This window comes from Lynx canadensis, chromosome D1 (genome assembly GCF_007474595.2).
Source record: "Lynx canadensis isolate LIC74 chromosome D1, mLynCan4.pri.v2, whole genome shotgun sequence".
Taxonomy (NCBI): Eukaryota; Metazoa; Chordata; class Mammalia; order Carnivora; family Felidae; genus Lynx; species Lynx canadensis.
Window position 1 is genome coordinate 100089964 of NC_044312.2, and position 22342 is coordinate 100112305.

General features: G+C 42.2%; 1 long non-coding RNA gene across 1 annotated transcript; it reads left to right on the forward strand.

Moving 5' to 3' along the window:
• The first annotated feature begins 4277 nt into the window (after positions 1-4277).
• On the forward strand, positions 4278-21228 carry LOC115524585. Its single transcript, XR_003972150.1, has 3 exons — positions 4278-5329; positions 11205-11353; positions 20126-21228. It is a non-coding gene; the product is annotated as an uncharacterized LOC115524585 (long non-coding RNA).
• The last annotated feature ends 1114 nt before the right edge of the window (positions 21229-22342 follow it).

Genomic DNA, 22342 nt, shown 5'->3' on the forward strand with positions numbered 1-22342 from the left:
TCGAAACTGAGTCCCCTCCAGAAGTTCCCCAGGACTGAGGACAGGCATGTCCTTCCTGGGTCAAAATTGACTCTCGAGTTGCACAACTTGTGGCCTTTGGGACACTTAGTTCAGACTGTGAAAATTTCTCAGATGCTTGTCTATCACCAGGCTTTCCACATGTGCCGTATTCTCATTTCTGTGTTGATAACTTAAAATGTCATGCAATCAGTGTGCATGTTTTATGTAGTTTCCTTCTTTCCTTCCTTCCCTCCCTCCCTGCTTCCTTCCTTCCTTCCTTCCTTCCTTCTTTCCTTCCTTCCTTCCTCTCTCCCTTTATCTTTCTTTCTCTTTCTTTCTTTCCTTTTCTCCTTTCCTCCCTTTCTCTTCTCTTCTCTTCTCTTCTCTTCTCTTCTCTTCTCTTCATTCCACAAAAGTGTTTGTTAAATTGATGGGTGTTGCCTTACAGTTTCCTAGGAATCCAATAATTATAATGTTTACAGTGAGCTTTGTCATTCCTTTTCTGAACTTCAACATCCATCAGAGTCCTTGAAACTTAAAAGTTACCTAAAAATGTTTGAAGGAATTACTAAATGAATGAATAAACCCGCAAAGGAATTCTTAGGAAACTCAAATACCTTTTGAACCATTACTATGCTGCTGTGGGATGACTGTAATATAAATGGAATCATACTGCCATCTAGTGGTTAGTTGGTGACTTCATTTAGAAGCAAAATGCAGAATGTTAATAAGATTATTATTTGCGCAGCAAATTTTATTAAAAGATACTTTTGTAAGAAAAATACTTTTATCACCTGACACTGTATTGTGAGAATGTCTTGGTTTGCTAGATCACCACGAATGAGTAAGTAAAAGTGAACGGTATTGTAAATTGAAGTTTAAAGCCGATTTTCCTAACCTAAGAGATATTCTTTGAAAGGAGAATTTGGTAGTTTATAGATTTTGGATACTAACCCTTTATCCGATATGTCATTTGCAAATATCGTCTCCCATTCTGTTGGTTGCCTTTTAGTTTTGCTGATTGTTTCCTTCACTGTGCAGAAGCTTTTCTCTTGGTGAGGTCCCAATAGTTCATTTTTGCTTTTATTTCCCTTGCCTCTGGAGACATGTCAAGTAAGAAGTTGCTGTGGCCAAGTTCAAAGAGGTTGCTGCCTGTTTTCTCCTGTAGGATTTTGATGGTTTCCTGTCTCACATTTAGGTCTTTCATCCATTTTGAATTTATAACTCAATACCCCAAAACAAATAATCCAGTGAAGAAATGGACAGAAGACATGAATAGACACTTCTCCAAAGAAGACATCCAGATGGCTAACAGACACGTGAAAAGATACTCAACAGCACTCATCATCAGAGAAATACAAATCAAAACCACAGTGAGATACCACTTTACACCTGTCAGAATGGCTAAAATTAACAACTCAGGAAACAACAGATGTTGACAAGGATGCGGAGAAAGGGGACTCTTTTGCACTGTTGGTGGGAATGCAACTGGTACAGCCACTCTGGAAAACAGTATAGAGGTTCCTCAGAAAATTAAAAATAGAACTACCCTATGACCCAGCAATTGCATTACCAGGAATTTATCCAAAGGATACAAAAATGCTGATCTGAAGGGGCACATGCACCCCAATGTTTATAACAGTGCTATCATGTCCATCAACTGATGAATGGATAAAGAAGATGCGGTAAAAAAAAAAAAAAGATGTGATGCATGCATGCACACACACACACACACACACACACACACACACACACTGGAATACTACTTGACAATGAAAAAGAATGAGATCTACAAACACAAAGAGACGCTTGGGTGGCTCTGTTGGTTAAGTGTCTGACTTAGGCTCAGGTCATAATCTCACAGCTTGTGAGTTTAAGCCCCGCATCGGGCTCTGTGCTGACAGCTCAGAGCCTGGAATCTGCTTCAGATTCTGTGTCTCCCTCTCTCTCTGCCCCTCACCTGTTTGCTCGCTTGCTCTTTCTCACTCTCTCTTAAAAATAAATAAGACGTTAAAAAAAAATTTAAAACAAAAGAAATCTACACACACAATGGAATACTACTTGGCAATGAAAAAGAATGAAATCTTGCCATTTACAACAACGTGGATGGAACTAGAATGTATTATGCTAAGTGAATTAAGTCTGTCAGAGAAAGATGGATATCATATGATTTCATTCATATGTGAATTTGAGAAACACAACAGATGAACACGGGAAGGGGAGGAAAAGTAAGACAAAAACAGAGAAGGAGGCAAGCCATAAGAGACTATTAAATAAAGAGAACAAACAGGGTTGCTGGAGGGGAGCTGGGGGGAGGGATGGGCTAAATGGGTGATGGGCATTAAGGAGAGCACTTGTTGGGACGAGCACTGGGTGTCATATGTAAGAGATGAATCACTGGGTTCAACTCCTGAAGCCAAGACTACACTGTATGTTAACTAACTTGAATTTAAATAAATTAAAAAAAAGAATTTGGTGGTTTAAGTAAGTATGGGAAATGATGATTAACACAGTTAAACATATTTCTTTTCTGCAGAACTTTTCAGAGACATTAATATGATAGTGTGCTTTGTGAAGCTGCGAGAGGGGCTTATGCGTGATGTTTTCCAGACACTTTATACTCTTTTCAGGGAACAACTCATTGGATCATTGTTTTATGGGAAAAAAATTCAGAAACACTGTTTTATTGTCATTTTCCCAATATGTTAAAAATATCTAGGGTGCCTCAGTGGTCTCAGTTGGTTAAATCCAACACTTGATTTTGACTCAGGTCATGATCTCACGGTTCATGAGTTTGAGCCCCACGGTAGACTCTGTGCTGATAGCGTGGAGCCTGCTTGGGATTCTCTCTCTCTGCCTCTCCCCTCCAAATAAATAAACTTAAAAAATATGTATCTATTAGTGCACAGCATTTCCTGACTACGGAGCCTTCTTTGACCTTTATTTCCATGATATAGTCAGTTCAAGAAGCATCAGAATAAGTCAGGAGTTCTACTCTCCATGTATATGGATCTTAGTTTTTAGGTAATAATTTTTTTAATCGGAATTAGTATTCTTCCACATCAAAAGCTTTTTTACGTAATCTGCTTTCTTTTGGATTCTAAGAATGGGGTTTCCTGCTCTTTGGGCTGTTACTTTCAATAATTGCCATTAGTGATGGTGGAAATGACTCGGGATTCAACCACAATGCAGTTGACTTAAGGTTTCCTATTTCTGCCTTTTACCTATGTGCTGTCGTATTAACCTAAGCAGCTAATTTATAAATTCCTGGCAGAAGCTTCATTTCTTTCTTTCTTTCTTCCTTCCTTCCTTCCTTCCTTCCTTCCTTCCTTCCTTTCTTTCTTCTTCATTTATTCTTTTAAAGTAAGCTCTATGCCCAGTGTGGGGCTTGAACTCACGACCCCAAGATCAAGAGTCACAGGCGCTACAGACTGAGCCAGCCAGGTGCCCCTATTCTTTCAGTCTTGACTGCACACCTACCATGAGCTAGGCACTTGGGTTAGAAAGACCCCGCTGGATTGAGCTCTATGCAGTCAGGGATCTTGTCCACCTTGTTTTCTGTCGTATCTCTCACGCCTGGCACAGTGCCTGGCAGTGACGAAGTATTCAGGAGGTATCTGGACAGAATACACATTTCCTGTTCTCTGTTTTTGAGGTTTAATAGACAAAGAAATACAGATAACAGTAAAGTGTGATCATTGTAGTAAAAGATATGCACAAGAAGGAGAAAGCATTCTAGGCTAAAAGTCTTGAATGTATGGAGAGAACCGGGTTGGGAAGTGGTTGAGAAGGATGGAGTTACAGTGGAGAGAGCTTATTCATTCTTGCTGAGGAGTTAGAGTTTATTGAAATGTTTCTCTTTACAACTCCGTGCTTAAAGTACTTGGTGAGGGGCACTTGGGTGGCTCAGTTGGTTGAGCCTCTGGCTTTGGCTCAGGTCATGATCTCGCAGTCTGTGAGTTCAAGCCCCATGTCAGGCTCTGTGCTGACAGCTCAAAGCCTGGAGCCTGCCTTGGATTCTGTCTCCCTCTCTCTCTCTGCCCCACCCCCGCTCGTGCTCTGTCTCTCTCAAAAATAAATAAATGTTAAATTTTTTTAAATGTTTATATATTTTTGACAGAGAGAGACAGAGCACGAGCGGGGGAGGGGCAGAGAGAGAGGGAGACACGAATCCACAGCAGGCTCCAGGCTCTGAGCTGTCGGCACAGAGCCCGATGCGGGGCTCGAACTCACAGACCATGAGATCATGACCTGAGCTGAAGTCAGATGCTCAACCGACTGAGCCACCCAGGCGCCCCCCCCCCAAATTTTTTTTTTTAATTAAAAAATACTTGGTGGATTCTTGTTGTAGATGTAAGTTTTATTTCAGCTGAAATCAAACTTTGTAAATAATTTTTTTTTTTGAAAGGTTGATTTGACCTCAATATAGAGAGCCTTAGCATGTGTGTGGGCCCACAAGATCCTTGCTGAAAAAGAGAAGACATCACTGTAAGGTCAGTGAATTCAGGGGGAGCCAGGATGATATTGTAAGTAGTTAATAATTACCCTGACCATGCTATCTAGACTGAAGCTCTCCCAAGGTAACGCTTAGTGCAGAGCCCTGCAGAGAAGTTTCTTTTAAAAAAGCAAAATTGTGGAATAAGTGAAGTATGTCAGTGACTTTTCACTTCCTTTTTTCATTATACTTTCGACCTGCTTCTGAAACCACCATGACTTCAGAGACCAGGGCCCTCTGATGGCCCCTGAAAGCGCAGGGTTCCCAGCCAGACTTGACTGTCCTGTGCTTTGGACTTATCCTTGGGTAGGTGTGCCCTGGAGTGTTTTCATTACCTTTTATGTAATAATTCCCACAAATTTCAATAGGTTGTGATTCATTACATGCTTAATCAAATATTACTTGTATATCTTTGTGAGAACTGGTATGTGATTTAATTTACAAAATCAGTAAAAGAAAGTCCTTGCTTAAACTATACATCCTGAGTTTTGCTTCTAAAAATACCAATGCTGTATCTACAAACCCAGCTCCAGTATATCCACACTGAGGTGCCGATGATAGATAAAAGCTTAATAAATAACCCTTTCCAGAAGAATGGGTACTGCAACACACATTGCCTTAACCCACAGACCTTGCCTCTCTTCCCTTTCTTGTTATCTTGCTAATCAGTTGTGGGAGCCCTTTTCTACCTTAATATCATTTCAACATAGTGATTCAGACTTCTGTTGGTCGACTGGTATTGGCCTGTGATACATGATCTGCTTACCATCCAATTTAAAGGAATGGAACTCCAGAAGTAGGATTGAAGGCAGCAACAAGGAACCAGACTCATAGGTAAGCCCAACAGGGGGCAGTTAAGTCATCTCAGTGAAATATAATTAATATTGACCTTACCGACCAAGATCAAAGCTGATCCAGTAAAGAGTTTTTATTTGCATGAATAGAGCCCAGAACTACTTTTGTAGGTAAAAGCACACAATACAGTTAAGCTAGAAATCCACATTTTAAAGTATAGATTTTCATTTAGTTCTGGACTCTTTTGAGATCACACCCAGATGCTCCCATCTCATCCTGTTCCCCACCCCCCTTTTTAAAAGTGTTTATTTATTTCTTTTGAGAGAGAGAGAGAGAGAGAGAGAGACAGACCAAGAAAGCACGAGCAGAGGAGAGGGGCAGAGGGAGAGGGAATGAAAGAATGCCGAGCAGGCTCCACGCTCTCAGCACAGAGCATGATGTGGGGTTCGGTCCCATGAACTGAGACATCATGATCTGAGCTGAAATCGAGAGTCGGACACTCAATCGACTGAGCCACCCGGGTGCCCCTCATCCTGTCCTCTCTCGAAACTCAGGGCCGTCACTTCTTTTTCTGCTGCACAGTCACAAGCAGTGCCAATCAAACTGCCCACATCTTTGCATGTCTGCAAAATCATGACTGCAATAAATAATAATGGAAGATTCTTGCCATCTGTTTAATTCTTTCCTCCTTTTATCTGATCCTGAAAGTTATCTAATGTCTTTCTCCTGTTCTACTGTTTCAAAGACGTAAACGGTTCAAATCATAAAAATAGGAAGAGTTTTTAGAAGTGTTGCCCCTTCCTCATTTTGTCTGCCAAGTTTCAATTCAGTGCAGGTGCTGACAGATGTTTATAGGCAAATAAAATAAGTCATTTCCATGTTGCAGAGCAAAGATGCTCGCTAACCTGAGCGAGGGTTTGGACTATGATTAGAGGCTCCAGTTTGAGATTAGAGGCCAGTGCTTTCCTAATTCCCAGCCTTTAGTTTGTTTTAGCTCGCCTTTGTCATTGCCCAAATCCTGGAAGAATGTCTGGGAATTAAAAGTCAAAATGTACTCCTGCAATCTCGGGCCTGGCAAAGCTTCTATAGGCAACCGCAGGTCCGCACCCAGTGATTGTTTACATTTCTCTTGCATCCTCCAGAATCCTGCTTACGCACCACTTTCTGTTGAGTAACGGTGTGTGGAGCCAAGTCAGAACCGGTAATGTTCCTTGTCTGCCTTCTTGGGCTGGTCCTGACGCTGGCCCCTGACAATGCCAGGCTCGGGAACTATTTGTTTCTGATTTCCAGCCAAGAAGTCTAACAATTCTCTCCCTTCCTTCCTATCGCCCTCTTCTTCCTTACCAATGCCAAGTCTGGGATTTTCCTTGTCTAGAGACCATACCAGGCAAGGAAATGAACTTTCTTGGGATATGACAGACTGCTTAACAGAAACTGTGCCCTTTGTTCTCATTCAAATGCCTTTTCCTTAAATGACATTTCTCTTTCTAAGGGTCCTGCAGATAATCTGCTCTAGCTACTTAATTTCTACGAGGTTCCTCTCAGAAGATTGAGGCGTAGTAGGTGTTGGAATTCTGATTGTTCTGATTGGGAAACAATAGCTCAGAAAGGAAAAATAATTTGCCCAGGGATTGAGTCAAGCAATTCTATTAGTTGTGTCTAAATCCATTCTTTAAGGGGCACCTGGGTGGCTCAGTCGGTTAAGTGTCACGATCTTATGGTCCGTGAGTTTGAGCCCCATGTTTGGCTCTGTGCTGACAGCTCAGAGCCTGGAGCCTGCTTCGGATTCAGTGTTTCCCTCTCTCTCTGCCCTTCCCCTGCCAGCACTCTCTCTCTCTCTCTCTCTCTCTCTCTCTCTCTCTCAAAAATAAATAAACATTAAAAAATAATAAAAATAAATCTATTCTGAAACTTTAAAAATCCTTTTCATTCCTAGCAACTGTGTCCAAAACAAAGGAAGCAAACCCTTATGTTTACCTACAGAAAATAGAGGCAGGTCTGGTTGTTGATCACTGATTCCACTATGAGTCAGAAAACTTTATTTCTTTTGCACATGCTCATGGACAGCCCAGCCCAGATGACAGTCTGCAGGAATACGAGTTCTACTTCCCACTGTTAACAAGGCGCTCAACCCTGGGCAAGTCACTTGACTCCTTCTCATCTATAACATGAGGTAGTTGGGATTCATGGTCTCTTAGGTTTTCTTCCAGCTCCTGGATCTCCAGCTAGGAAAATGCAGGGATAAAGGCATAAGGCTAACCCGTCTTCAGAAAGTCAGCAAAACATCTATATATAACACTGTAAAATTAATCTCTACCAAATAAGAATTTGTATACACTTTGGCTCAGCAATTTCACTCTTGGGGCTTTATCCAAAGGAAGCAATCAGAGATGTGCTTCAATAAGCAAGGATGACTGTCACAGTGTTTATTTTTAATAAACTTTTAATTTTAGCATGGTTTTAGATACACAGAGAAGTTGCAAAGATAGTACAGAGAGTTCTTCTGTACTCCATCCATCCTTCCTCCTCATTTCCTTCATTGTTAACAACTGCTATTCGCATATTACATTCATCACAACTAATGAACCACTATTGATTTCATTTTATTAACTAAAATCCATACTGTATTCATATTTCCTTAATTTTAAGCTACTTTTCTTTAATTTTTTTTATGTTTATTTATTTTTGAGAGAGAGAGAAAGACAGAGTGTGAGCAGGGAAAGGGCAGAGAGAGAAGGAGACACAGAATCTGAAGGAGGCTCCAGGCTCTGAGCTGTCAGTACAGAGCCCGATGAAGGTTCAAACTCATGGACTACGAGATCATGACCTGAGCCAAAGTCAGACACTTACCCGACTAAGCCACCCAGGTACCCCTAACCTACTATTCTTTTTCTGTTCTGGGATTCTATCCAGAACACTACGTTATTACATTTAGTTGTCATGTCTCCCTAGGTTCCTCAAGACTGTAAGAGTTTGCCAGACTATCCTTATTTTTTTTTAAGATTTTATTTTTTCTTTTAAAAAAAAAATTAATGTTTATTTTTGAGAGAGAGACACACACAGTGTGAGAGGGAAAGGGCAGAGAGAGAGGGAGACACAGAATCCAAAGCAGGCTCCAGGCTCTGAGCTGTCAGTACAGAGCACAGTGCAGGGCTCAAACCCACGAACTGTGAGATCATGACCTGAGCTGAAGTCAGACACTTAGCCGACTGAGCCACCCAGGTGCCCCATAAAGATTTTATTTTTTAAAACATTTCTTAAGGTTTATTTATTTTTGAGAGAGAGAAGGGCAGAGAAGGAGACTGATTTTCCAAAGCAGATGCCGCGCTGACAGCAGAAAGCCGGCTGTGAGGGCTCACGAACCTCGAGATCATGACCTGAGCTAAAGTCAGATGCTTAACCAACTGTGCCACCCAGGTGTCCCTTTAAATACTTTATTTTTAAGTAATCTCCACACCCAATGTGGGGCTCGAACTTACAAGATCAAGAGTTGCATGCTCTTACCAACTGAGCCAGCCAGGCGCCCCAGATTTTCCTTATTTTTGATGACCTTGACAGTTCTGAGGAGCACTGGTCAGATATTTTGTAGCATGTCTCTTGATTAAAAAAAAAAAAAATCATTAAACGGAGGTTTTAGTTATTAAGCTGGGGACAAACTGTCTACATGAGCTTTCACCAATGATGTTAACCTTAACCACCCAGTAGAGGTAGCATTTGCCAGGTTTCACTGTGCAATTTTCTAATAATGTAAGTTCTAATATAAGCAGGGTGCCTGAGTAGCTCGGTTGGTTAAGTATTGGACTCGATCTCAGCCCAGTTCTTGATCTCAGGGTCCTGAGTTTAAGCCCTACGTTGGGCTCCATGCTGGGTATGGAGCCTACTTAAAAAAAGTTCTCAAATAAGCTACACATCAGTAACAGGACAGTATACTCCATGAGGGCGGGAATTTTGACTGTTTCACTCCCCACTGTGCACCCAGTACCAAGCACAGTTCTGACATAAAGTGGGTGTTCCATGAACAGAATTTGTTGGATGAAAAATAGATTGGTTAAATAAATTAATTTATATGATATGATGGAATACTAGTGGTCATCATAAATATTTGGGGATATGGAAAAAAAACATTAATGATATATCCAATGAACAAAACAGATCAGAAGACAATTTGTATACATCCTATTTTCTATAAAGTTTGTTCATGTGTGTGTATTTATGCCCGTGTATGTGTAGAAAAAGAACCAGAAGAATGTTGTCAAAATGTTAAAGTGGTCATTGGTTATTGCGAGGTAGAAGGATTACAGGGGACTTTAATTTTCTTCCATGTTCAGAAATGATAAGAATGGATTACTTTTGAAATTAAAAAAAAAAACACAATAAAAATAGAGAGACGTTTTGACCTTCAAGAAGGTTCTCGAGCAAGAAAAACAGATGTTTCAATACAATGCCCAGCAACCACATTATTTAGCCGTGTATTAGTCTTTGTGAAGGAACTGAAATCAGTGGTGCGGTGCACGGAGGGTGTTGTCCTCAAAATTCTGCTGTTTCTAGGAAACAGGGTACACTAGGTACCATCTGTTTCTGATTTAGGGCATTAGAGTTGCAAGATCATGAGCTGTATCTTTGTTACTCTCATAACAAATTGTTTAAAGTTAAAAAAAAAAAAAAAAGTAAAGAGCGAAACCAAATGCACAGGAGGCCAGAGTGAATGGCATTATTGTATCGTTTGCTTTCTCCTCCCCGGGGCTTTGCATTTTAAAAACACATGTTGTGGTTTTTCTATGATTATCTTCCCACTTCCTGTGTTGTATCTCCCTTACTGTAAATATCCTTTTGTATAGTCATGCTTTTCTTTCTGTGTCTTGCATGTGCGTCTTTCTTAATACTTGCTAACTTTCTCCAAACTTCCAGTGTCTATTTTTCCTGATACTAATTCGTATAGGTCCAATGGCGTTTTTACTCTCCGAGATTCTTGCCTTGATTTCGAATCCTAGCTCCATCTTTTATTAGCTGTGTGAGCTATGGAGAATTGCTTAACCCCTCTGAGTCCCCCCCACCCCCCAGAAAATTAGGATAGTATTTTCTACTCACTCAGAGTATTCCAAGGATTAAATGAGATTTAATGTAAATATGTGCTGGACCCATCCTAGTGCCAGTCACAAACAAGGCTCTTAGCCTTTGGTATCCTTTACTTCCTTCTCACTTCTATGCATACTCCGTACTGTGTCTTCTATTATCTTTCTAAAATTCCATTAACGTACTCAAGGATCAAGTCTAACCTTTGGCTTTCAGGGTCCTCTTTAAATGAGCCCCAGCCCATTTCTGTGGTCTCACTATCTTCCAGGCACATTGTATATACACATTATGCTCCAGCCACACCAAATTACTAGCTGTTGCCTAAATACATGTTACTCTTTTCTTCTCTCCATGCTGTTAAGCATGCTGTTTTCTGTGTCTGGAAGTCTTTTGTGTTCCTGACAACCTTCTTTGTGAAGCCTTCTCTGACAGCTTGAGGTCCCCCACGCTCTCCTCTGACCACAGTAACTTGTTCAGACCTTTATTAATGCGATTCCTTATACAAACGTCTACATCATTCACTTCTTTATTCAACAAATAGTTATCCAGCCCTTACATTGCGCCAGGCACTGGAATGTATCCTCTACTTAAATGGTGGATTCCATAGGGCCAGGGGCTTGTCTCATCCACCACCCCCGGCCCCATGCTTAGCATAGGAGTAAAGCAAATACTCAGTTTGTTTGTTCAGCATTGAATAAAATTCGGGCATTTCTTTTTCAGTAATCAAACTGAAAATCATAATGCTACCAAGTACTTCCTCATTTGCCCTTTAAAGACAAAGATAAAAGACACATATTTTCTTGTACATGTAACATATTGTTATGCTTATTAACAATTCCAGGGGGCTCAGAAATATTCCTTTGCTTTGAATGTCCTCCATCTGGAAGAGTTTAGCTAATTAAACCAAAGATCACGGATGAGTTGGCCCCATTTATCTCCAATGGATGAAATCCTTTTCTCTCCAGAGGATTCTTCAGACAAATATCAAGGGTCAGTGTTATTTTTAGTAACATATAGTTTTGAAAGTCTTACTTTTTTTTTTTTTTCAATTTCTAAGTTTGGTAACACATACTTTTGAAACTTTTTATTTTTTTAAAATAAATTTATTAGCGTAACTTAGCCTATACAGAAGTATTTGTCTCAACTCTAGATGATATTGAATTACCATACTGGAGATTAAGGTAGTCATTAGTCTGAAAAAGAAGTTAGAAAAAAAAATGCTTCCTGCCCGCCCCCCCCCCCCCCCCCCCCGCAAGCCCCCACCGTGTAAGTGCAAGATTCCTGTTGGTGATGATATACTGTGCAGATTGAATGGTGATTCAGAGAAAGCTATTATTATCCTTCCTTTTGAGGGACTTTTAATTTTTGATGATTAATATTTGTCAGTATTTCAGAATTTTCATTCCTTTCTTCCCCTCTCCTCCATTCTTTCTTTTTTTTCTAAAAAGTTTTTTAATGTTTATTTTATTTTTGAGAAAGAGAGCGTGAGCAGGGGAGGGGCAGAGAGAGAGAGGGAGACACAGAATCTGAAGCAGGCTTCAGGCTCTGAGCTGTCAGCACAGAGCCCAGTGCAGGGCTCGAACCCACGAACTGTGAGATCATGGCCTGAGTCGAAGTTGATGCTTAACCGACTGAGCCACCCAGGCGCCCCTCCATTCTTTCTTAATGCAAAGAAACATACGAACCTTACTTCCTTGGATTCATTTGGATCCCCCTTGTACATTTCACAGGCCAGTTATGAAAATTCGTGTGTCAATTACATGCTGATTTAAGCTTAAGAATGAGAACACTTTTAACTTCACATTAGCAACAATTAAATCTCTTGGCTACAAGAGTTGAGTTTCGCTGATCTAAATTCATTTTTCCCCCACTAGTTGAAAACCATTTTTCCATTTCCTGAGTTATATCATGAAATTTAGACTGACACGCCCAGATAGGAAGAAGCTAAAGCAAGTTTTAGTGAAAAAGATGCTGTGTGAACTTGGACTGTGAATAAACCAAATCTAACATCTACCATTACCATCCTCGCTAGACAATGTACAACAGACTCACCTGAATTTCATTAAAAGCTAAAAAAAAAAACCCAATAAAAGTCACTATGGGGCCAAAGCAACCCACAGAAGTTCATCCGGCCCTATTTAAGTGAGGCCCTCTTTCACATCCCTTCTTGGGGCTGTCCCTCAGCCTCTCAAGACTGCTTCCTCCTATCCCACTTTCCTTCTGGGGGGACAAAAGAAGGGAGGGGGGCGGTCACCATGGCATTCAGATCACTGAATTTGATAAACAGGTTCTTTGGTATTATGGCCCTGGTAGCAGATCTGATCAAATCCTCAGCTCCTGAGTGGTGTTTGGCATTCTTACAGTGCCCTAAAAATCAGAGAACTGTCACCAGACCCTTTTCTCATTTCTCTTCCCTGAGGCCCTCACAGCATTTCTATGGAGGTCATTCCATTCGTTCTTCACCCTCTGGTAGTGTCAGAGGAGGTTAATCATGTTTTTGTAGCCTCAGGTAGAAATACTTCTGCTAACTGGTGCTTTGGTATTACAAGGAGGTCCCATGAAATCCTTCACTGCACTTTGAGAAAGACAGTAGGACACTGTTTTCTAAAGTCCTTCGGGTGGACCCCTGGGAGACAGTGCAATTGTGCTCGTCCTATACAGCTGGTGTTTTTTATCCGTTAGGGGCTCTGTGCATTTTATAGCTCATTATATAATGTTTCTCTCTTTGTGTTGCTTATCAGGAGACTCTGATCCATCTTTAGCAGAGACTTCAAGACTTGTATCCTACTTCTTCTCCCTTTGCTGTATGTTTCTCATCTCAAATTTATTTTATTTTGCTACAGTGCTTACATTTTTATAAGTAGCCATACATTCTTCTTGCAGGAAGATAGATTATAGGTAAATAAGTAAACATTTATGGACAGGCAAATCCAGAGAAAATGAGTTCTCTCAGGCCACAAGAGAACCTTGGGGCCTGCCACAAATTACCCAAGGTACTGTGTAGATTGTATTAGAAAATGCAGTGCCCTTTTGAGCACCATGGCAATTCTTAGTATGGATAAATATAGCAATGGATGTGTGAATTTCACCCAAGTCACGAAACCCAGGAATCGCTGAATGAATGGTAGGGCAGGAATCTAGGAAGGTCTTTTTCAACTTTGTTGTTGAAAATGATTAGACTCTCCTATGGGAGAAAGACTCAAGTGACCCAAAGGAAGTGATTTGTAGGGGATGAAACCAGAAAGTAGTGCCAGAAAAGGTCACCAGGGGGAAAGCGGGAAGTGCCAAGCAGAAAGTCCAAAAAAATAAATAAATAAGCATTTGTCAAAAGGCGAATACCTAAGCCGTCCAACCCAGGGTCACAAGCTCCCAGCAAAGTGGCTAGAATTTCTGCTGATGAATTGAAGGAAATTTGCAATAAGGAAAAATACACCCATCTGAAAAGAAATCCAGTTCGTAAGGTCAGCCCAACCCAAAACAACATCAGTGAACAGGAATTTCATTCTGCGAACAATACCAATCTTAGCCCTACAGTGGCCAACTCATTCCTTTCCAAAGTGCACACAGTTCACACCTATTTTTGTTCTGAAAATTCTACAGGGAACTTCTGAAAAAAGTCCTGGACAGTCAGGAACCCTCAAAAAATGTGATCTTTGTTTTCTTGTACAGCTGCATGATGGCACACGTCTGTTAGCGATTGCCAACTTCACTAGAGCGCACAATGGGGGTAGTGAAACTGCCAGTTACCTCACACGTAGAACTTTCAGGGAAGGGAGGCAATGTCACATGGTGCTGTCTTACATTTAAATACCAGCAGAGAACAAATGCCCATGAGGCCTACAGGTGGTATGGAAAGCTGAGGAAATGGGTGAGATCATATAGAGGGTGAAGAGGAAGAGGAGGGAGGACCCAGGATTGGACCTCCAAGTTCTGTGTCTGTGCTGGACTCTAGGTCCACGTGTCCAGCTGTCTCCAGTTGAATATCCGATAGGTATCTCAGACCAAATGCTCAAAGCCCAACCTTGACCTTCACCCTCCTGGTCTTCTCTAACTCTGCAAATGGCATCTCCATCCTGCAGTTGCTCAAACCCCAGACTTTGAGTTACCTGATCACTCCTCTTTTTCTCACATCCTGTATCCAGTCGGTCAATAAATCCTCCCTCCAGGAGAGCTCCTTCATTTTCCACTTGTTATTATGTCTGCCACTGCCTCTCTTGTCCAAGCCATCTTCTCCTCTCCCCTGGATTATTATAGTAGCTCTTACTTCCACCCTTCCCTCCTCTAGTTTATTCTTTTTTAAAGTTTATTTATTTATTTTGAGAGGGGGAGAGGGGCAGAGAGAGAGGCAGAGAGAATCCCAAGTAGGCTCCGCACTGTCAGTACGGAGCCCTACGCAGGGCTCGAATCCAGGAACCCTGAGATCGTGACCTGAGCTGAAACCAAGAGGCAGATGCTTAACTGACTGAGCCACCCAGGCACCACCCTCCAGTGTATTCTTTCTTTCTTTTCTTCTTTTTTTCTTTTTTTGACATTTTAATTTATGTTTGAGAGACAGAAAGACAGGGTGTAAGCAGGGGAGGGGCAGAGAGACAGAGACACAGAATCTGAAGCAGGCTGCAGGCTCTGAGCTGTCAGCACAGAGCCGGACCTAGGGCTCGAACCCATGAACTGTGAGATCATGACCTGAGCTGAAGTCAGACGCTTAACCGACTGAGCCACCCAGGCATCCCCCTCCTCTAGTTTATTCTTAACAATGCAACCAGAATGGTCCTGTCAGAACATTTGTCAGGTCATATCATTCCTCTATTTGCTTCTCTTCTCAATCAGACTGAAACTGTCTCTCAGGCTGTTTATGACCTATATCCCCAGCCCCATTACCTCCTGGAGTACACACTCCTCTCATTCTGCTTCCATCACCCTGGGCCCTTTGCTATCCTTCAAGCACTCTGTTCTGCCTCAGGGCCTTTGCACTGTGATCTGCTTAGAAAGCTTTTCCATATAACAGCATTGTTTGCCTCCCCACCACCTACATTTCACTGCTCAAATGTAACCTTAACAGAGCATCCTGTAAAGAAATAGCAGCCTCTATCCTTGACTCTTCCAATTTCCCTTAACCTGCTTCATCTATCTATCTATCTATCTATCTATCTATCTATCTATCTATTGCTGTATCTCTTATGATTATCTAACATGCTACATATTTACTTACTTATTTGTTTCTAGATTATTACCTATCTAGTAAGAATATATGGTCCATAGGGGAAACTTTGTGTCTCTTGTTCACTGCTTATTCCTAGCATACAGTAGACACTCAAATATTTGTTGAAGGAAGGAAGGAAGGACTACAGCATTTCTCATCCAGGTAGAGAAGGAATTGACTAGGAGACTAAGAAGTGGCTTGACTAGGAGACTAAGAAGGTAGGAAAGGAGAAGCCAAGAGCATGAAGTATAATAGAAGCTGCGAGAGAAAGCATGTAAAAAATTAAAAAAAAAAATGTTTATTTATTTTAGAGACAGAGCACAAATGGGGGAGGGGCAGGGAGATCCAGAGACAGAATCTAAAGCAGGCTCCAGGCTCTGAGCTGTCAGCACAGAGCCCGAAGCAGGGCTCGAACTCACGGACCGTGAGATCATGACCTGAGCCGAAGTCGGACACTTAACCGAATGAGCCACCCAGGCATGCCGGGAAAGCATTTTTTGTTGTGGTAAAAAACATGTAACAGGGGCACCTGGCTGGATCAGTCAGTGGAGCATGTGACTTTTTTTTTTTTTTTTTAATGTTTATTTATTTTTGAGGGAGAGTGTGTGAGCAGGGGAGGGACAGAGAGAGAAGGGGACAGAAGATCCAAAGTGGGCTCCACACTGCCGGCAGCAAGCCCGATGTGGGGCTCAAACTCACGAACCTTGAGATCATGACCTGAGCCAAAGTCAGATACTCAACCGACTGAGCCACCAGGTGCTCCTATGTGACTCTCGATTTCAGGGTTCTAAGTTCAAGCCCCATGTTGCTCATAAAGCTTATGTATATACATATGTGTATATACACATATATATGTATATATATGTATATGTATACATATATATATGACGTAAAACCATTTTAACATAGACAGTTCAGTGGCATTAAGTACACTCACATTGTTTTGCAACCGTCACCATTGTCCATCTCCAGAACTTTCTTTGTCTTCCCAAACTGAGACTTCTGTACTCATTAAACAACTCTCCATCCTCCCTTCACTGCTACCCCAGGCAACCACCACTCTACTGTTTGTCTCTATGACTGACTACTCTAGGTATCTCATATGAGTGAAATCATACAGCGTTTGCCTTTTTTGTTACTGGCTTATTTCACTTAGTATAATGCCTTCAAGGTTTACCCATGTCTTGCATTTATCAGTTTCCTTCCTTTTTAAAAGCTTTTAAAAGTATTTTTATTTTATTTATTTATTTATTTATTAAAATTTTGTTTAATGTTTATTTATTTTTGAGACAATGCAAGAGACAGAGTGCAAGCAGTGGGGGGCAGACAGAGGGAGACACAGAATCTGAAGTGGGTTCCAGGCTCTGAGCTGTCAGCTCAGAGCTGGATGCGGGGCTCGAACTCATGAACCGTGAGATCATGACCTGAGCTGAAGTCAGACGCTTAACTGACTGAGCCACCCAGGCGCCCCTAAAAATATTTTTATATTTAGGGGCGCCTGGGTGGCTCAGTCGGTTAAGTGACAGACTCTTGATTTTGGCGCAGGTCATGATCTCATGGTTTGTGAGTTTGAGCCCTGCATTGGGCTCTGCACTGTCAGTGTGGAGCCTGCTTGGGATTCTCTCTCTCTCTCTTTCTCTCTCTCTCTCTCTCTTTTTCTTTCTCTGCCTCTCCCCTGCTGACACCCTCTCTCTCTCTCTTTTGAAATAAATAAACTTAAAAATTTTTTTTAAATAAAAATATTTAAAACAAAATTTTAAAGGTTAATTTATTTTTCAGAGACAGAGAGAGACAGAGTGTGAGGAGAGGAGGGGCAGAGAGAGTGGGAGACACAGAATCAGAAGCAGGCTCCAGGCTCTGAGCTGTCAGCACAGAGCCTGACATGGGGCTTGAACTCACCGTGAGATCATGACCTGAGCTGAAGTTGTACACTCAACTGACTGAGCCACCCAGCCACCTCAATAAAAATATTTTTATATTAAAAAATTTGTTTTAAATATTCCATTGTATGCATACACAACACACTCACACACACACACACACACACACACACACACAGTGTTTATCCATTCATCTGTTGATGGATAACTTGGGTGGCTTCCACCTTTAGGTTATTGTGAATAAGACTGCTATGAATATGGGCATACAAATACCTCTTTGAGACCCTGCTTTGACTTTTTTGGGGGGTTATATATGAAGGAGTGGAATTACTGGATCATCTGGTAATTCTATGATTAATTTCTTGAGGAGCCACCATCCTATTTTCTACAGCAACTGCACCAGCGTACGAGGGTTTCGATTTCTCCACATCCTCGTCAACGCTGATATTCTGTTTAAAAAATGCTTTTAAAAAAAATAATGGCCATCCTGAAAAAAAATAATAGCCATCCTAATGGGTGTGAAGTGGCCTCCCGTTGTGTTTAGAGGAAAGGATTTAATGAATTTATTTTTAAAGATTAAAAAATTTTTAAAGCCTATTTATTTATTTTGAGAGAGAGAGAGAGAGAACACAAGCTGAGGAGGGGCAGAGAGAGAGGAGAGAGAATCCCAATCATGTTCCATGCTGTCAGCTCAGAGTCCAACGTGGGGCTTGAATTCATGAACCATGAGATCATGACCTGAGCGGAAATCAAGAGTGGGATGCTTAACTGACTGAGCCACTTAGGTACCCAAAAATGTTTATTTCTAAGTAATCTCTACACCCAGTGCGGGGCTTGAACACCCAATACCGAGATAAATCACATGCTCCACTGACTGAGCCAGCCAGGTGCCAATAGATAGATAGATAGATAGATAGATAGATAGATAGATTTTTTAAAAAAGTAATCTCTACACCCAACCTGGGGCTCAAACTCACAACCCCAAGACCAAGAATTGCACGCTCTTCTGACTGAGTCGTCCAGGAGCCCCTAAAGGAAAGAATTTTTTTTGAGAGAGAGAGTGTGGCAGGGTGGGGGAGGGGAAGTGGTAGAGGGAGAGAGAGAACCTTAAGCAGGCTCCACACTGGGCATGGAGCCTGACTCGGGGCTCGATCTCCTGACCCTGGGATCATGACCTGAGCAGAAATCAAAAGTCAGATGCTTAACCAGCTGAGCCACCCCGGTGCCCCTAGAGGAAAGCATTTTAAACCAGAGAGAGTGGTCACCTGTCAAGAGCTGCTCTGAGATCTAGTAAAGCAAGACTGAGAGTATCTGTTGGAATTGGCTCGTGGAGGTGGTGGTGACGCCAGCAGAATGGCGGAGGGTCACCAGATCGGAGCAAGCAGGAGAGCGAGTAGGTTCTGAAGGTGACTCGAGAAGCTTGTCTGTCCTCAGGAGCAGAGGAATATTATTTATTGTTTGTTATGCCCGGTCATCATATGAGGTGTGGGGTTGGAGCAGAGGCTAACAACAGACGTGGTTCCTTTCATGGGGCTGGCAGTCCAGCAGAGGAGGGGTAGACGGTCAACACATTTCTTCAACTCCGATTTGATAAGCGCTAAAACCAGAAGCGGAGGGTGCTGTGTATATTGTGGCAAGATGGCAAATGAGGAAGGGAGGAGGATGTCAGAGGAGGTGTCCTGAGGAAGTGACTCTCCAGTGAGTTAAAATTTGGTGTCCCCTGGGGGTCTGTCTTCAGGGAGAGAATGCCTTGGTCATGCTGACACGGGCATTTGGGCCTCCGTGGCAATCTCACTGGACCATTACTGTGGCCAAAGTTGAAGGGACTCAATGTAAGAAGTACCAAGAGTGTGCCAACGCTTCTTCCTCAGGCTTCTAAAGTCACGTGTCTTGTGAGTGAGGAGCAGGGCTGGGCCTGGGCGGGGGTGTGGGGGCATAGTGTGCTCTACCTGTACCCCAAAGCAACAATGCTTGTGCTTACAGAGCCTCTCATTCAAGTTTTCTGTCAACTTTCTGTCCTGTTCAGTTCTAGTTCAAGGGTCAGATGGGGGAGTCGACATACGACCTCGGGCAAATTAAGCATAACTTGCTTGTGCCTCAATTTTTTCATCTGTAATTTGAGGACAGTACAAGTACCTGTTTCAAAGTAAGTGAAAAAACTCACGTAAAGCATTAGCGCGGTGACTGGCACATAGGAGGAGCCTGGCAAATGTTAGCTTCTATTGTTACTTTTACTACTCTGATTATATGCTAAAGCTTGGGTACACTAAGTGTCTGAGCCTTAGCGAGTCTACTGTTCAAAGTCTACTGTTTAATGAATTGGAATTCTAGTTTTATCCGTTAGCTTTACAAGCTTAGGTAATGTGTATCTGCTTCTAAGAGCTAAGGCTGCCCTGGGGTGCTGATAAGATCTGGATTCTGAATGGCTGGGGCTGAGGACAGACGTGGCCTGGACTGTATTCACCAGAGTAGTGGGGCTTCTCGGGAGCCAGCTTGCTGCCCTCCCTGGATATGCTCAACCTCTCCATTATCTTTCCATTTGCTGCAACGCCAATCCTATTTTTCATATACCCCCTGGAAAAGAAAGTGTTTTTAAGCACCTGCATGCCAAAGGTTTCCAAGTGTCTCTAGAGTTTAGGGAGATGTTTTTTATGTTTTCGTTTTTTTGTTTTTTTTTTGCAGCAGTCCCTTGCTTCACCCAGTGGGCCTTCCGATCTCTTCCTTAGCAAGGCAATGTGGTGCTGAGCACCAGAAAATTCCCAGGGAGAGCCTCTGCCAAAATGCAAAACCAAGGAAAAAGGATAAGAGCAACAGTTTTGGACCAGGCTGGCAGAAATGGTAAACCCCATCTGCCATATTTGCTTTTTCTTAATCTAAAATAACAGAGATAACATACACAATGGACTTTCTAACTTGCCACTTTTCCCTTATCTTTTTTCCCTTTGTGAGCCTAAGACATCGTGTTCTTTCATATAACCTCTCTCTCTCTCAAAAAAAAAAAAAAAACAAAAAAAAAAAACCAACAACAACAAAAACAAAAAAACCCTTGGCCATTCCGTTCCCTGCCGCCCATGGAGAAGAACAGACTCTATCTGATATTTCAGCTGGAAGGCAGGGTGGCAGATTCTTTCCAATGGGGTGGCGACTTCCTCCCTACTCTCAGAACACACCCCTTCCCAAAAATACGCCCTCCTGGGCAAGCAGCACAAAGGGAATGTCAGCAAATGCCCACATCCCTTCCTTTTCCTTTTACACCCAGTGGCCTGGGAATGGCGGGCACGCTCGGGGAATGCGCACCACCAATCGGTGTGCGGCCCCATGGGGCCTGTAAAGCGGCCTTGCTCTCATCTCTTGCCCTCTTGGACCGTCTTCCAAACCAACTCCCAGATGGGATTGTCCTAAAACGCAAATCTGATCATTTCATTTCATCTACTTAAGAACTTGCCGTGGCCTTTTGGCCCACAATGAGGGTTCCCAAACTCCTGCCTGAGGTCTATGCCAGCTATATAAGGATCATTGTATTCAGATGTAGTTTCTAGAGTTTAGGTTAGAACCTGGGGATCTGCCTATGTTAGCCTGAATTCTTTAGGTTGGTAAGTGACAGTAACTCATCTCAAACTAGCTTAGGTCAAAAAAGGAATCTATTATTTCCTCTGACAAGGAAGTTTAGGGGGTAAAATGATCTCAATTATATCTGTGAGATTTTAATTTATGGAGGTGACTAAATGATGATGTGGAGACGTCAATACCATTGAAAGACTAAAGTATTAATTAATTTCCTAAGAGGAGAGGGTATGCTATGCCACACAGGACCACTTGGGGAAGCACGAGGTGGAAGGGAGCGGGGGGTGGAGTGGGATCGTTGAGGGGGCGTAGACCACAGCCTTTGTTGAGATTCCTGCAGGACAGGCAAGGCAGTTTAGGACTAGCTAGTTTGAATAAATCAGGTGGCCTTTGGGGGATAGCAACTGTACCTGGTAGTCTGTTACCGGGCCCTGGGTTGATTTAGGGCAGGGGACATAACGTCTTGGTGGTGTGAATTCCCTGAAGGAGGTGACTTCAGAGTATCAACTCTGGATCTCAGGGGAGATGTAAACAACTTCAGCTGTTACTTTGGGTGCCAAAGAGACCGATGTAGAATCTAAGAAAACACAATTAGAACAAGAGCTGGCTTCAGCGGGAATGGCTTTAGAGGTGTGCTAATAATGCAACCACGAGCTACATGTGGCTGTTGAACACTTAGAATGTGGGTAACACAAACTGAAATGTGATGGAGGTGTGAAACACATGCCGGCTTTCAGACAGCATAACGAAGAGAAAACTTGTATAGCCCAGTGATTTGACAATTCTGTGCGTTGCTCAATGCTCACCAGCATCGGTGTGGTTGCCATCTGTCACCCGCAACATTATTACAGTATTATCGACTATATTTCCTATGCTGTAAAAAACAAAACAAAACAAAAAAACCCTATGTCATTAATGATCTTTCAACTTTTTTTTTAATGTTATTTATTTTTGAAAGAGAGAGAGAGAGAGTGTATGTGAGTGCAAGTAGGGGAGGGGCAGAGAGAGAGAGGGGAACAGAGGATGTGAAGTGGGCTCCACAGTGTCAGCACAGAGCCCGACATGGGGCTCGAACCCAAGAACTGCGAGGTCATGACCTGAGCCAAAGTTGGATGCTCAACCGACTGGGCCGCCCAGGTGCCCCTATGATCTGTTATATTGATTACATGTTGAAAATAATATTTAATATTTTGGAAATATTGGATTAAATAAAATATAGCATGGAAATTAATTGCATCTGTTTCCTTTTACTTTTCTTAACATAGACACTAGAAACTTGAAACAGCACGTGCAGCTTGCACTTTGAGAGAGAGACAGAACATGAGCTGGGGAGAA